A 15,981-nucleotide genomic window follows, 5' to 3' on the forward strand; every position below is an offset into this window, starting at 1 on the left:
AAAAAAAGAAAATTTCAGACCAAAATCCCTGATGAACATCGATGCAAAAGACCTCAATATAATACTGGCAAACCCAATCCAGCCTCACATCAAAAAGCTTATCCACCACGATCAAGTCAGCTTCATCCCTGGGATGCAAGGCTGGTTCAACATATGCAAATCAATAAACACAATCCATCAAATAAACAGAGCCAATGACAAAAACCACATGATTATCTCAATAGATGCAGAAAAGGCATTTGATAAAATTCAACAGCCCTTCATGCTAAAGACTCTCAATAAACTAGGTATCGATGAAATGTATCTCAAAATAGTAAGAGCTATTTATGACAAACCCACAGCCATTATCATACTGAATGGGCAAAAACTGGAAGCATTCCCTTTGAAAACCGATACAACAAAAGGATGCCCTCTCTCACCACTCCTATTCAACATAGTATTGGAAGTTCTGGCCAGGGCAATCAGGCAAGAGAAAGAAATAAAGTGTTTTCAACTAGGAAAAGAGGAAGTCAAACTGTCTCTGTTTGTAGATGACATGATTGTATATTTAGAAAACTCCATCATCTCAGCCCAAAATCTCCTTAAGCTGATAAGCAACTTCAGCAAAGTCTCAGGATACAAAATCTTGTGCAAAAATCACAAGCATGCCTATACACTCCCATTCACTGGGTGAACTCCCATTCACTATTGCTACAAAAAGAATAAAATACCTAGGAATCCAACTTACAAGGGATATGAAGGACTTCTTCAAGGAGAAATACAAACCTCTGCTCCAGGAAATAAGAGAGGACACAAACAAATGGAAGAACATTCCATGCTCATGGATAGGAAGAATCAGCACCATGAAAATGGCCTTACTGCCCAAAGTAATTTATAGATTCAATGCTATCCCCATCAAGCTACTATTGACTTTCTTCACAGAATTAGAAAAAACTACTTTAAAGTTCACATGGAACCAAAAAAGAGCCCGCATAGCCAAGACAATTCTAAGCAAAGAGAACAAAACTGGAGGCAACACGCTACCTGACATATCATTAAAAAGTCAGAAACAACAGATGCTGGAGAGGATATGAAGAAATAGAAACGCTTTTACACTGTTGGTGGGAGTGTAAACTAGTTCAACCATTGTGGAAGACAGTGTGGCAATTCCTCAAGGATCTAGAACTAGAAATACCATTTGACCCAGCAATCCCATTACTGAGTATATACCCAAAGGATTGCAAATCATTCTACTATAAAGGCACGTGCACCCATATATTTATTGTGGCACTATTCACAATAGCAAAAACTTGGAACCAACTCAAATGTTCATCAAATGTCCATAGACTGGATAACAAAAATGTGGCACATATACACCACAGATGCTATTCACAATAGCAAAGACTTGGAACCAACCCAAATATCCATTGCTGATAGACTGGATAATGAAAATGTGGCACATATACACCATGGAATACTATGCAGCCATAAAAAAGGATGAGTTCATGTCCTTTGTAGGGGCATGGATGAAGCTGGAAACTATCATTCTCAGCAAACTAACACAAGAGCAGAAAACCAAACACCACATGTTCTCACCCACAAATGGGAGTTGAACAATGAGAACACATGGACACAGTGAGGGGAACATCATACACCAGGGCCTATTGGGGAGTCAGGGGCTACGGGAGGGATAGCATTAGGAGAAATACCTAATGTAGATGACAGGTTGATGGGTGCAGCAAACCACCATAGCACATGTGTACCTATGTATCAAACCTCCACATTCTGCACATGTACCCCAGAACTTAAAGAACTTGAGAAGGAAGAGAAAGAAAAGAGAAAGGAAGGAAGGAAGGAAGGAAGGAAGGAAGGAAGGAAGGAAGGAAGGAAGGAAGGAAGGAAGGAAGGAAGGAAGGAAGGAAGGGAGGGAGAGAGAGAAAGAAGAAAGAGAGAGAGAAAGAAAGAAAGAAAGAGAGAAAGAAAGAGAAAGAAAGAAAGAAAGAAAGAAAGAAAGAAAGAAAGAAAGAAAGAAAGAAAGAAAGAAAGAAAGAAAGAAAGAAAGAAAGAAAATGAAATTTAGAAAAAATAAAAGACATGAAGGAACCTGAAATGCATATTGCTAAGTGAAACAAGTCAATCTGAAAAGGCTACATACTGTGTGATTTCAACTAGATGGTGTTCTGGAAAAGGCAAAACTGTAGATACAGTAAAAAGATCAGTCATTGCTAGGGGTTTGAGAGGAGAGATGAATAAGTGAAGCATAGGGAATTTTAAGGGAACTGAAACTGTTCTCTGTGACACTGTAATGATAAATACATATCATTTCTCAAAACTGGTAGAACTGTACAATACTGCTATGGACTGAATTGTGTCCCTCCCAAAATTCTTAAGTTGAAGCCCTAACTCGCCCATTGTGACTGTATTTGGAGATAGGGTCTTTAAGGAGGTAATAGATCATAAGAGTAGAACTTGATATGATAGGACTAGTGATTGGTGTCATTACAAGAAGGTACATCAGAGCTCTCTCTCTCTGTCTGTCTCCCTCTCTCTCTCTCTCTCTCTCTCTCTGTCTCTCTCTCTCACTCTCCGCTAAGGCACAGAGGAAAGGCAGTGTGAGCACACACAGAGAAGGTAGTTATCTACAAACTAGAAAGACAGACATTTTCTCCACCAGAAAATGACCCTGCTGGACCTTAATCTAGCACTTCTTGCCTCCAGAACTGTGAGCAAATAAAGTTCTGTTATCTAAACCATCCAATCTGTGGTATTTTGTTATGGAAACCTGAGCAAACTAATACAAGCACAAGGAATGAACCCTAATGTAAACTATGGGCTTTAATTCATAACAATGCATCAATATATCAATATTGATTTTTCAATTGTAACAAATGTACCACACTAATGAAAGATGTTAATAATAGCAGAAAATGTGTGAAGGGGCAGAGTTGGGAAGGAGTGATATACAGAACTCTGTACTTTCCCCTCAGTAACCTGAAATTGCTATTTTTAAATAAGTCTATTAATTTTAAAAAATACTTTGGCAGAGAACTTTTGTGACTCTTATAATATAGTGTGTGTTTCAATAAGATTACAATCTGACCATACTCTATAGCTGCAAATATGTCATTATAAATTGATAGTTGTATATGTTCATTAAAAGTTTTCATCTTTTTGGTCTTTGACAAAAATGTAATTTTGCTGACAAGGAGAAAAATGGTAAAATATTTTGAAGTTTATATTTTAAAATATTAGTATCAGTTAGGGTTTAATCAGGAAAGCAGAACCAGAGCTCCATAAAAAAAATTATACAGTCCAAAACCCTGTGGGTTTCTCAACCTCCAAAATTACTATTTTGGACCAGATTATTTCATGTGGCAGGAAGAGCTCCTATCCTGTGCACTGCAGGATATTTAGCCATATACCTAGACTTTGCCCACCAGATGCCAGTAGCAACCCTTACATCTGCTCCCCTTAATCTCCCCACTCCATCATGATTATGAAAAATGTCTCCAGAATTGCCAAATGCCCCCTGGGTATCAAAATCACCCTCATTTGAGAACCACTTATGTGAAGGGATTTAATGAGGGTATTGTGCAAGCTGGTTAAGCAGTCTTCATAAGGTTGGTGTCTCCAAATCTGTTGCTGAAGCTTGAGGTCTACAGGGTAAGCAGTCAGGAAGGGAGGATGAACGCAGAGTGGAGTGTGCAAGAACAAACTGGAACTCAAGAATGAGTGGGTCCCCTGCAAGGACGGGCTGAACCCCATGTCTCTTCTTGTTGCCTCCAGCACTGGTAGCATAGGTGTCCTACAGAAGCTAGGGCTCTTGATCAAAAAGCTAAACATACTTGGCCCAAAAGTCAGAGAAACTGAAAAATCTGGGAAAGGCAGAGCAGTGGCAACTCAGTTGCTGCCTCACATCATCAATGTAAACCAGCAAATAAGCAGCAATGTGTATGAGCTATAAAATGGCTACTGCTTCACTTCCATCCTACTAATCTTGCACAAAAACCTCTCTTGTGACTTACCCTAACCAGAAATACACAGAAAAAGAAATTCCGGAAAATGTCATGAGACTAATCAACACATTACAAAGCCATCACAAAGTCTTACATTAATGCCATGAAATTAACATGTTCAAAACGGATTGAGTAAGCTCATCATAAATCTTACTTTTTATTTTCAAATGATCTTCAAAAAAAATATAGAAATGCTCTCATGAATCTGCAAGGATCTTCAACAAAACATTTCCTACAGAATATTAAATCTATTCAGTTTATAATCAAATTCTGCCTCACGTTGCATGCACTGTGGTCATATATAAATCAGTCTTTTAAAATCAAAAATCAATTTAACACTCAGATGTAACATATATGGCATATTAGCAATTTCTAGTTGCAAAGGCCTGATGTTAATGATAAGGAGGAATAATATCAAAATATAATCCAAGTGAACCTCTTATCTGCTCCCACCCCTCTCCCTTTCTCTATCTAACTTTATCTCTTCCAGGCAGGGTAACCTTGAATAGCCTGTATTCGCATAATGCATTCCCTATTGATTTTTTCATTCCCAACTAATCAGTTTAGAATCCATCTGCCAGAGTGTGAAGGTGTCCTTGCTGGGGCTGGTTACAGACCTTTCCTTGTGAGTGATCACGTAGATTAGGAAAGATATAGTATGTCCTCACTCTAATATATAAAATCTAGGTAATTTAGGATGTTTTAAGTATGGCATGGAGCATGACAGTTTCACAGTGCCCTATTTAGAATATTAAAAGATAAGACAAAACCCCTGCAAATAACAGAACACTTCTTCTGATCCTCTGTTACATGTCTAAGATAATGGGAGAGGTTTTATTTGGGAAACAACTCAAAAGACATTACCATATTGTGTTCAGTAGAATCTTTGTGAAGATGTCACTATCTGAATCAGGCTTGGACTGGGGCACTGACTGACTACCATTGTATGCACACCCATGAGGTAAATGATACCTCCTCTAAATTCTAAGAGCCAAACATTCCTGCTTCCCTATTACTCCAGAGCCTTAAAGGGTCTTGGCCACCAGAAGGATGTGTTCTGAGATAAGCAACATATTTCATAATGTTACAGATACCCTCTTAATCAAATAGATTATATCATTTATCTATCTCCCAGTGAGAATGTAAACTTCTACATGAAAGTGTAGAAAGAATTACAAATCTGCATGTCCTCATATCCTTAAATGCAGGAAGTCCATTCTCTTCAAGAATTTCTAAGAGGAATCAGGAGTGCTTTTGTTCCCGGACCAAACTGAGGGTCGGGTTGCTATTTTTCGCAGCCCAGTAACAAGATGCAGATGAACTGAGGAGGAAGAGAGTTCTTATTTCTGTAACTGATTACGAGGAGAAGGCCTGGAAGTTATCATCAGACCAACTCAAAATTACAAAGTTTTCCAGAGCTGATATACCTTCTAAGCTATATGTCTACATGTAAGCATGCATTCATCTAAAGACATAAGTGATTAACTTATTTTAATCTATAACTAGGGTCTGAGTCCCAAAGACCTTCCTCTGGATCCTCAGTAAATTTACTTAATCTAAATGGGTCCAGGTGCTGCGTTGATTACCCTTATCTTGTCTCCTGCCAAATCACAGAGGTTTGGGGAGTTCCTTCAGACTTCCAATAAACTTGTTTGTGGAGGCCTGGGGAGTTTCTTCAGACCCCCAATGAAACTTGTTTAATCCTAAATGGGTCCTGTTAAGAAATCCTTTGTAATTTTGTCACACTTTAAGGCCCAGGAAAGGCCTAGGCAAAACTCCTGGTGGCTTTTTGTTACATTCCAGCCTTTGTATGAGGGCACTGGCTCGATCAGCTTTCAATGTTTAACCTAGTTACTCAGTGCTGGGACATCGGTAATGGAGGCCTGTGTTAGTGAGACCTGGCCTGTCATGCTTTCACTGGCCCATGGGTCAGTCCTAATTTATTACTAGCCACTACAAATATCCAGACCTAGAGCTCACAGCCTCAAGCCTCAACACTCCATCAGAGGCTCACTCTAACACAGAACTCTCCTCCCATACTGGGTAATCATTTTATTGCGAGTGTAACCAGAAAAACACTGCTCACAAGAGATGGCATTGATGTTTTTGCAACATGTAGAGACCACTCATTCTATATTATACTCAAAGTATACCACAATAAGCTTGCTTGAATCCCAATGTGTCAGCAATTAGTAACATGGCCACCTTCTCCTGGGATATACAAATCAAGGTTTGACCTCTGTCTACAATGCTACTGGAACCTCTTCAAGATGTGGGCACTATCACTAAGCATTGCCCACCCTAGCAGACATCATCCTCTCTTCTAATGAATTCTGTCTTGGCTTCTTGGTCATGGTCTCTACAATCTGATTTCCACTGTGATCCTCTCCCTTGATTTACCCAAATTTATGTATGAACCATTATTAAATGGTGGAGTTCCCCAAAAAATCATTATTAAATGGTAACTCAGCCCCTATGTGAATCAGTTTATGTAAATGGTTTAGGGCTACAGAGGAGGATCCCCTAACTCCATCCACCAGAATCTGTTTGCACCTCAGATAACACATCTTGTTACATTTCTTTTGATTTCTAACCCACTTCAACAAGTGTCAGTAACAAGGGTGCCCATTCTGAATCTAGATTATTGTTAAGGATTTAGGAGTAGATAAAGAAGTGGATTCCCTTGCCAAGACACTAGTTTCCTATCATTTTGTGTCCTGTATGTGAGCTTCCACTTTTTCATCTGTAAAAGGGGGATAAATAATAATAATAATATCTCTTAGATTTGTTGTAAGGATTAAATGAGTTAATGTGTACCTGTTAATTAGAAAAATATCTCGTATGGGCTAAGTGCATAATAAATGTTACATGAAATTAATATGAAAGAAAGAAAAGAAAAGTTGAAAAAATACAGACTCTTTGGGACATCTAGGAGTTGCTTTGTCCCTAAGGCCATTACATTAAGTTTCTGGAGCCCTTATCATTTAAACATTGTATAGTGCCAAATACTAGTTAGCTGAGAACATTATAAGGCTTGGATACTTTAGTAAATCTTTTTGCTGAGAATAAGTATAATAAAACTCTTTTTTTTTTTTTCAGAATAGAAACTTCAAATAGCCAAAATTTTATCTCCCTATGTATTTTACTCTCTATTTTTTGTGGAAAAGTGTGATAAAACACATGTAAACAAACTGATATGTGGAGATTTTCTGTGGATTAGAAATTAAAGGAAAATATGGCAAGTTATTAATAAATTTTGAATCTAGTGATAGGTATATGGGTATGTATTACACTATTATTTCAACTTTTTTATATGACTGAAAATGTTTCTAATAAACAGCAAGGAAAGGGGTAAAATTTAAGGTGTATATTAAGGTCACTGAAAATTCAGCCTTAATCATTATGGCTTCTATATATTGATATTATACACTGATAATTGATACTATAATGACCCTTAGACACTATAAAATCCTTAAAAGTGCCTCTTGAATTATCAAAGATTAATAACAATTAAAATTTTAAAAATAAAAATACAATTCATGAACAAGTTTATTGTAGTAATGAAAAGCAAATCATTGGAAACCTAAAGTCTATTGACAAAGAGCAGAACAAAAGTATGGTACATCTTTACAATGAAATAGTATGTATCCATTAAATAAGAATGAAGAAGCACTTTATGTGCTGATAAGGCAAGAATGCCACGATACATTAACTAACAATAGCAGAAGATTGTATATAAAATACCATTGTTTGCCACAAGGTCAGGAGATCGAGACCATCCTGGCTAAACCCCGTCTCTACTAAAAAATACAAAAATCTAGCCGGGTGAGGTGGCCAGCACCTGTAGTCCCAGCTACTCAGGAGGCTGAGGCAGGAGAATGGCGTAAACCCGGGAGGCGGAGCTTGCAGTGAGCTGAGATCCGGCCACTGCACTCCAGCCTGGGCGGCAGAGCGAGACTCCGTCTCAAAAAAAAAAAAAAAAAATACCATTGTTTGCATGAGAAAAAGAAAGTAACTAATAATTAAGAAAGGATATCCTACACATGGGTAAATAGGGAGGAAGCTGAGGGGATGAGAGGTAGGAGAGGGAAACTTTTAAAATCCACCTTTTGAAAACTCTTGAATTTTGTCTTATGGCAATGTATAATCTATTTTAAAAATAAATAAAATGAACATTTTTAAATAAACACTTAAATAGTAAAATAGAATAGCTAAGCAACATATTTTAGTCTATACTTGGGAAAGTTGCAAAGTTAACATGAAATTAATACTCAAATGACCAGGTATCAGGGCACTACAAAACTAGCAAAATCCATCCATTCTTTTTACCGTAAAGGTGAACAAGTGACAACTGGATTCCCTGGAAGGAGAACCTGAGAAGAAGAATAAAGGTCCTAGTAAAGTAATAAAACCACCAACTGCCTTACCCATTCTTTAAGAAACCAAGGAAGTTCTTGGTATATGGGTTTCCTTTCAGGAACACAAGGAAACCTTTGCACTGGTCACCAATTTTTGCACATTATATATCATACCATAACCTAGGGCTGGCCCTGGCTACAGAACATGGACTCAAAAAGCAGTTCTAGCACCACCTAGTCCTCTCCATATTGTCAATCCCAAATTTAACATTTTGAATTCCATATTCTTTTGCATCTTAACAATTTTTGCTACTAATTCTACCTATTTGTTTCTTTGCTTATTTATTTTTGCCAGGCAAATATGATTTAAGAAGAAAATAAAGAATAACTTGGCCGGGCGCGGTGGCTCAAGCCTGTAATCCCAGCACTTTGGGAGGCCGAGACGGGCGGATCACGAGGTCAGGAGATCGAGACCATCCTGGCTAACACGGTGAAACCCTGTCTCTACTAAAAAAATACAAAAAACTAGCCGGGCGAGGTGGCGGGCGCCTGTAGTCCCAGCTACACAGGAGGCTGAGGCAGGAGAATGGCATAAACCCGGGAGGCGGAGCTTGCAGTGAGCTGAGATCGGGCCACTGCACTCCAGCGTGGGCGGCAGAGCGAGACTCCGTCTCAAAAAAAAAAAAAAAAAAAAAAAAAAAAAAGAATAACTTGAGTTCAAATTCAAATATTTGTGTTAATCCTATTCTGGTTAAAATCTTGAATACTATCATGTTCAAATGTATTTACTGACAAAATATTAATACTCAATCCTATCTACCTGGGGATTTTTCTGTCTTTACATGATGCTTTCTTTATCCAGTTACGTAATAACAGCTACTCTGTTGGTTCCCAGTAATTCCCATTTCCTAACATTCACGCCTCTGTGTAACCCTCAGCCTTTTAAGTATGGGTAGACTTAATGACTCATTCTAACAAAATATGACAGAATAATGGGATGTCACTTTGAATATTAGCCTATAAAGAGACTGTAGCCTTCCTCTTGGATACTCTCTCTTGCTCCTCCTTAGATTATTTGGCCTGAAGGAATCCAATTTCTGTTTTGCCAGGCTGCCCTGTGTAGGGGGCCATGTGAGTAAATTTGGAAGAAAATCCTTCAGCCCCAGTTAAACCTTAAGATGACTGCAGCCCGAGCCAAGAGCTTGACTGCTACCTGTGAGGGACTTTGAGCCAGAGGCACCCTACTAAACTGCTCCCAGATTCCTGACCCTCGGAAATTATAAGATAATGAATGATTATTCCTTTAAACCACTATATTTTGGAGTAATTTGTTAGCCAACAATAGATAACTAATACAAACTACAATTATAAACCACAATTTTAAATGCATGGCAAAATACAGCAAAATCTCTTGTCTAAAGAACAGAAACACCAAAGAGTAAATGTTCAATGATGTTGATTGACTGTGTGATAAATTATTAGAAATCTCATTTCAATAATTCCACAATCAATGAAGTAATTTCATTTTAAAGTAATGAAGACCTTGGGATGACTCATCCAAAAATGAAATGTTGTTTAGCATGGCAAATTTTGCATATTTTTGTATTCTGTCTGTGAAAATTATTTTTTAATATTACATGCATTAAAAATTTCTGTATTTGCATAAACTGAATCACCAATTCCCAGTTACATCAGACAAAAAACAGTTTACTGAAGTTGAAATTCAATGTATATATAGATCTAAATTTTATTTCAGTTTTAATTCCTCCAGAATTGATGCCTGAAATAGAACTTGCTTTAAAAATGGGGCATGAGTGCCCTCTTGTGATGGAATAGGCATTTAAATTAATTCATAAATATTTTTAAGTTGCATATGAAATTTGAACCAAATCATTTAGCAAACACAAATTGCACTCTATTGCTAGGCAAATTTATATCTGTACATTTTAGTAAGGGAAAGACAAGTACCTGAAAACTTGGTTGGTATTAATAGACAATATGAATAATTCACAATAAAATGCTGTTCCTTTTATGGTGCTGGTAACTCAAACAAAAACTTTGTAAAATAGAGTCTCTTTCAACTGACCATCAATTAATTATCTAGCAAGTGCTCTTCATTCCTGCTTTGAAACATAGACTCACAAAACAAGAGGAAGTCTTGGGACCAAGCAGGTAGGCTCTGATGTGCTTCCACTCCCTAGCTGCCACTGAATGAAGTGCCCATTTTCTAAGCATCAGTCGTTTGATCCTGAACTATTTATGTCAATTGTACTTGTTTTAAATTTATCTAATTAAATAACATGCAAAGGAATTATTCATTGGAAAAGAAAGAAAATGTAGTTAAAGAAAACCAAGTTGGATTCTTTGGGATGACTTCAGGAAAGGTAATTGGGGAAAAAGACTTTCTTTTGAAACTACACAGACAAGAAAACTATAAAATATAGAAAATAGAAGTAATAAAAACTTCAAAAAATTCTAAACCTAAAAGTCTCACATCAGCAAACTACTTAAAAATACTTTTTAATAAAAGCCTTAACCGGCCGGGCAAGGTGGCTCACTCCTGTAATCTCAGCACTTTGGGAGGCCGAGGCAGGTGTATCACATGGGGTCAGGAGTTTGAGACCACCCTGACCAACATAGTGAAACCCCATCTCTATTAAAAATACAAAATTAGCCGGGCATGGTGTCACATGCCTGTAATCACAGCTACTTGGAAGGCTGAGGCAGGAGAATCGCTTGAACCCTGGAGGTGAAAGTAGCAGTAAGCCAAGATCACGTCATTTCACTCCAGCCTGGGCAACAAGAGCAAAACTCCATCTCAAAAAAAAAAAAAAAAAAAAGCCTTCACTATCTATCAAAAGATTGGTAAAATATTCCTTTGTATATTTTATTCTTTTTTTTTTTTTTTTTTTTTTTTTGAGACGGAGTCTCACTCTGTCACCCAGGCTGGAGTGCAGTGGCCGGATCTCAGCTCACTGCAAGCTCCGCCTCCCGGGTTCACGCCATTCTCCGGCCTCAGCCTCCCAAGTAGCTGGGACTACAGGCGCCCGCCACCTCGCCCGGCTAGTTTTTTTTGTATTTCTTAATAGAGACGGGGTTTCACCGTGTTAGCCAGGATGGTCTCGATCTCCTGACCTCGTGATCTGCCCGTCTCGGCCTCCCAAAGTGCTGGGATTACAGGCTTGAGCCACCGCGCCCGGCCTCATTTGTATATTTTATTCTAAAGTAAAATATTTTAAGTACTTATTACCTTTTGAATGATTCTCCACTTAATGAATTTTTTGATTCACTAACACTAAAGGGTTTTTTTTCTTTAGATGCTCATTTTTTATATACATGTGTATTTAGATAAAAACTTCTGTGGAATGTATATATGGCCTGAATCTAAAATGAACTTCGGTCCACATGACCTGAAATACAAAAAGTCTGCCTGTGGTCTCTGGCATTGACACCTGGGAATATTTGTGTAAACTTTTGACCCTTAAAAGTACACTGTTTTTACATTACTGACCTCAATATATGGTATAAAAGTTTTATGCTGACAACTGCCTGGAATTCTCACCAAAGGAGGGCAGAAAATTTGGGTTTATTAATCTTTAAATAAACCCAAATTACTTATCTGCAAGTCTAAGCATAGTTTTTCATGGTGACAAGACCAAATATAGAATCAGATAAGAAGGCTTCTACTTTGCTTTCTACGTTATTTTTAATTATCCAGAAAACTATGAATATAATAAGCCCAAATTGCTGTAAATGGCCAATATTTCTCTAAATTACATTTATTTTAAAATTTTTGAGCACCTACAATGTGCTCCTTCTGTTCTTCCCTTGAATTTACACAGGAGCCTCAGTAACAGTCACATCTATTATCAGATTTTAGTACACAATTGTCCTACTATGGACTTCATAAGAATTGTTAAAAGATAAAATTACAACAAATCTGGTTTTATAGATCTTAGGGTTTTTATTTGTGATTCTAGAATCAGACAGCAGTCTGGACCAAAATGGTTCAAAATGTTCTGCCCCATCACATGTGCAGTTTATATTTTCAGCCATAGAAAAGTAAGTGATATACAGAAAATGAAAATGAGGTACAGTGACATCTAGATTGGTTAGAATTCAGTGTTCACCTTAATTCAACTTGATTTTTACAGTTGGCTGCCTATAATTGACTGAAACTCAACTGCTGTGATTGGCTGAGACTCAGCTACTTTTTACAAGAGTGGATTACAGTCCGTTGACACAAGTTAGATTGCAGTTTACTCTATATGGAGAAACCTTTAGGACAAACTTAAAATATACACAGGGGCAGTTTTAGGCTGAACTTAATTTAATAATTCTGCCCTTTGGGTCAACTTCTCAATTTTGAGATGTTGACCAAAAGTTTAGGCACTGATGTCACTCACGCTCTGTCACCATTATAATGGATTTATTTGGTCTCAAATCCCATTGGGAAATAGCAAAACAATGAATTTTGTAAAGTGGGGACAAATAAACAGAACAATAAGGGGGAAAACCTGATTCATCAACATCAGGCCTCCTCAGTCTCTTCTGGAAGGGTTAAATCTGCTCTGTTGACTCAGGCAGATTAAAATCTCTTGTTTTCAGGGAGATGAAAACACTGATCTGTTTTGGGATTTATCTGCTTCTTTAAAGTTTCCATTTTGTTATGTGGCATTTAGCATGAGTGACTTCATTTTGGTTTGGTCTGATCTGTTGGAGCAAAGTGCAAGACCTCAGCACACGCAGTCACCTCTCATACTTTTGCTTAATAATTTCCCCCTTTTGGTTAGGTTCTCACCTAGGTAAGAGTGTGAGCAAAAAGCAAAACTTAGGGAACTTATGTTCAACTTATATTTTTCCAGTGGAAGTGAACCTGAATTCCATCAATATTCAATACCTTTAACCAAGGCAATCTAATTAACTTAGTTGGCTTTGTCTAATGCCATTGTATTTCTAGTATCTTATTTAACTGTTTTACAACTTGTCCAGTAAAGTAAGTACCTTTATCATTGGAGATTTTTCCAGGAATGCCCCATGAGAGAAATACACATTCTAATAACCTTTCAGTTACTATAATGGCATCAGCTTTCCTTCATGGGAAAGCTTCTACACAACCAGAAAACATGCACTGAAAATGGCAATTGAATGAAATCCCTCTATGAAATGTTCGAATGGCTCATCAGGTAGCAGAAATGTACCTGATGTATTGGCTGTTGTATTAGTTCATTCTCACACTGCTATAAAGAACTACGTGAGACTGGGTAATTTATGAAGAAAATAGGTTTAATGGAGTCACAATTCCACAGGCTGTACAGGAGCATGGCTGGGGAGGCCTCAGGAAACTTACAATCATGGTGGAAGGCTGAAGGAGAAGCAAACACATCTTCACATGGTGGCAGGAGAGAGTGAAGGAGGAAGTGCTACATACTTTTAAACCACCAGATCTTGTGAGAACTCACTCACTAACACAAAAACAGTAAAGTAGAAATCCACCCCCATGATCCAATCACCTCCCACCAGTCCCTCCCCCAACATTGGAAATTACAATTCAACATGAGATTTGGGTGGGGACACACAGCCAATCTGTATCAAGTGTCTTCTCGGAATTATAGGTTTAACAAGCCAAATACTGGTCATAAACCATGTTAACAGTTTTAGAACAGTCACAACACCAGTATTTTTTCACAATTTGGATCATTTTACCTCTTTCATTATAAGTCATGGAGTGCAAAGCTTTTAACAATGGGAGTTTTAGTGACTCAGGAAGGAAAACTATCTGTCCACATTTACCATTGGATTTATATCCTCTTAAATGTCAATTTTGGATGGTTTGTGTGCAGCCAGGCACAGGAGGCTCCGCTGTCAGGAGCAATCAGACCTTCCAGCTCCTTGGACTTGACCTTCCAGCCGCCTCTCATGTACTTGTCTGGTGGGGGTTTGTGTTGATCAGGAGTGAATTTACAGTTGGTCTACCATGAACTGGAAGGTTCTCGAACACGTGCACCTGCTGCTGTACATCTTGGCAGCGAAAACATTAATTATCTGCCTAGCACTTGCTGGAGTGAAAATGTAACAAAGAAAAAGGTTGGAAGCAAAACAACAAAAACTGGAAGCTGAAAGGAAGAAGTAATCAGAGAAAAAAGATAACTGAATATTCCGCAATGTAAATGTCAGCTTGAGAAGACTCCGGCTGAGAAGAAAGAGAAGACAAACTTAATTATTGAATAATGTGTCAGAGGATAAACTCCCAATCTAGACCTTTCACTTAAAATACTGTGAATTTATATGTGCTTTTAAAAGAACCAGTATTGGCCGGGCATGGTGGCTCATGCCTGTAATCCCAACACTTTGGGAGGCTGAGGAGGGCAGATCGCTTGAGGTCGGGAGTTTGAGACCAGCCTGGCCAACATGGTGAAACCCCGTCTCTACTAAAAATAGAAAAATTAGCCGGGTGGAGTGGTGCGCATCTGTAATCCCAGCTACTCGAGAGACTGAGGCAGGAGAATCGCTTGAACCCAGGAGTCAGAGGTTGCAGTGAGCCGAGATTGTGCTATAATACTCCAGCCTGGGTGACAAGAGCAAAACTCCATCTCAAAAAAAAAAAAAATAGAATTACAGGTCACTGTGAGATAATAGGCACTCATTTAACCAGAGTGATAATGAAAAGACTTTAAAAGGCAAACACTCTATAACACTCTATAATCCCAGCGCCTTGGCAGGCTGAGGTGGGAGAATCCTTTGAGGCCAGGAGTTGAAGACCAGCCTAAGCAATATGGCAACATGCTGTCTCTAAAAAAAAAAAGAAAAAAAAAAAGAAAAATTAGCCATGCATAGTGGCATACCCCTATAGTCCTAAATACTTGGGAGGCAGAAGAATTGCTTGTGCCTAGGAGTTCAAGGCTACACTTAACTATGATCATACCACTGTGTTCTAGCCTGGGCAATAGAGCAAGACCTTACCACTAAAAACAAACCACCACCACAACAACAAAAAACCCCAGGGCAACATGGCAAAACCTCATCTCTACAAAAAAATTAAAAATTTGCCAGGCATGGTGGCACACACCTGTAGTCTTAGCTAGTTGGGAGGCTGAGGTGAGAAGATCACCTGAGACCAGGAGGTTGAGGCTGCTAGTGAGCCATGATCATGCTACTGCAATCCAGCCTGGGTGACAGAGCAAGACTCTGTCTCAAAAAGAAAAGAAAAAGGCAAACACAGAGTTACACATTTCTTTTTAAAAATGCCTACTTGTAGAAAAACGTGAGTTCTTTAATAGAGAGGACTCAATTGTCTTAGTAATCAAAGGCTTAATAAAGGCAACATAAAACACAGGGAACTACAATGATAAAACACATTCTTTTTCCCTAGACCAATTATCTGAAAGGTAAAGAAAAACCTTTCATTATTTGCCATTAACAGCAGCTCAACACTCCAAGAAAAATCTTGTTTTAACAGAGAGAACCAAATTCTAGTTTTCTATCAATGTATACCTTTGAAATTAATGTTCAATTTTAGAAAAACTTAGAAAACTTCTCTTCTAACTTTAGCCAATGTGATCACACAGAAAATATGTTTTATAAGATTAATCTTCCACAAGCCTTCTACAGTCTTCTTTCTTTCTAGT

At 38.1% G+C, this 15,981-nt stretch overlaps 1 pseudogene; it reads left to right on the top strand.

Moving 5' to 3' along the window:
• Window positions 1–13,689: 13,689 nt before the first annotated feature.
• Window positions 13,690–15,870, top strand: LOC144340662 (small integral membrane protein 11 pseudogene; annotated as a pseudogene).
• Window positions 15,871–15,981: the final 111 nt, after the last annotated feature.

The sequence above is a fragment of the Macaca mulatta genome, chromosome 4 (assembly GCF_049350105.2).
Source record: "Macaca mulatta isolate MMU2019108-1 chromosome 4, T2T-MMU8v2.0, whole genome shotgun sequence".
In the NCBI taxonomy this organism is placed as follows: Eukaryota; Metazoa; Chordata; class Mammalia; order Primates; family Cercopithecidae; genus Macaca; species Macaca mulatta.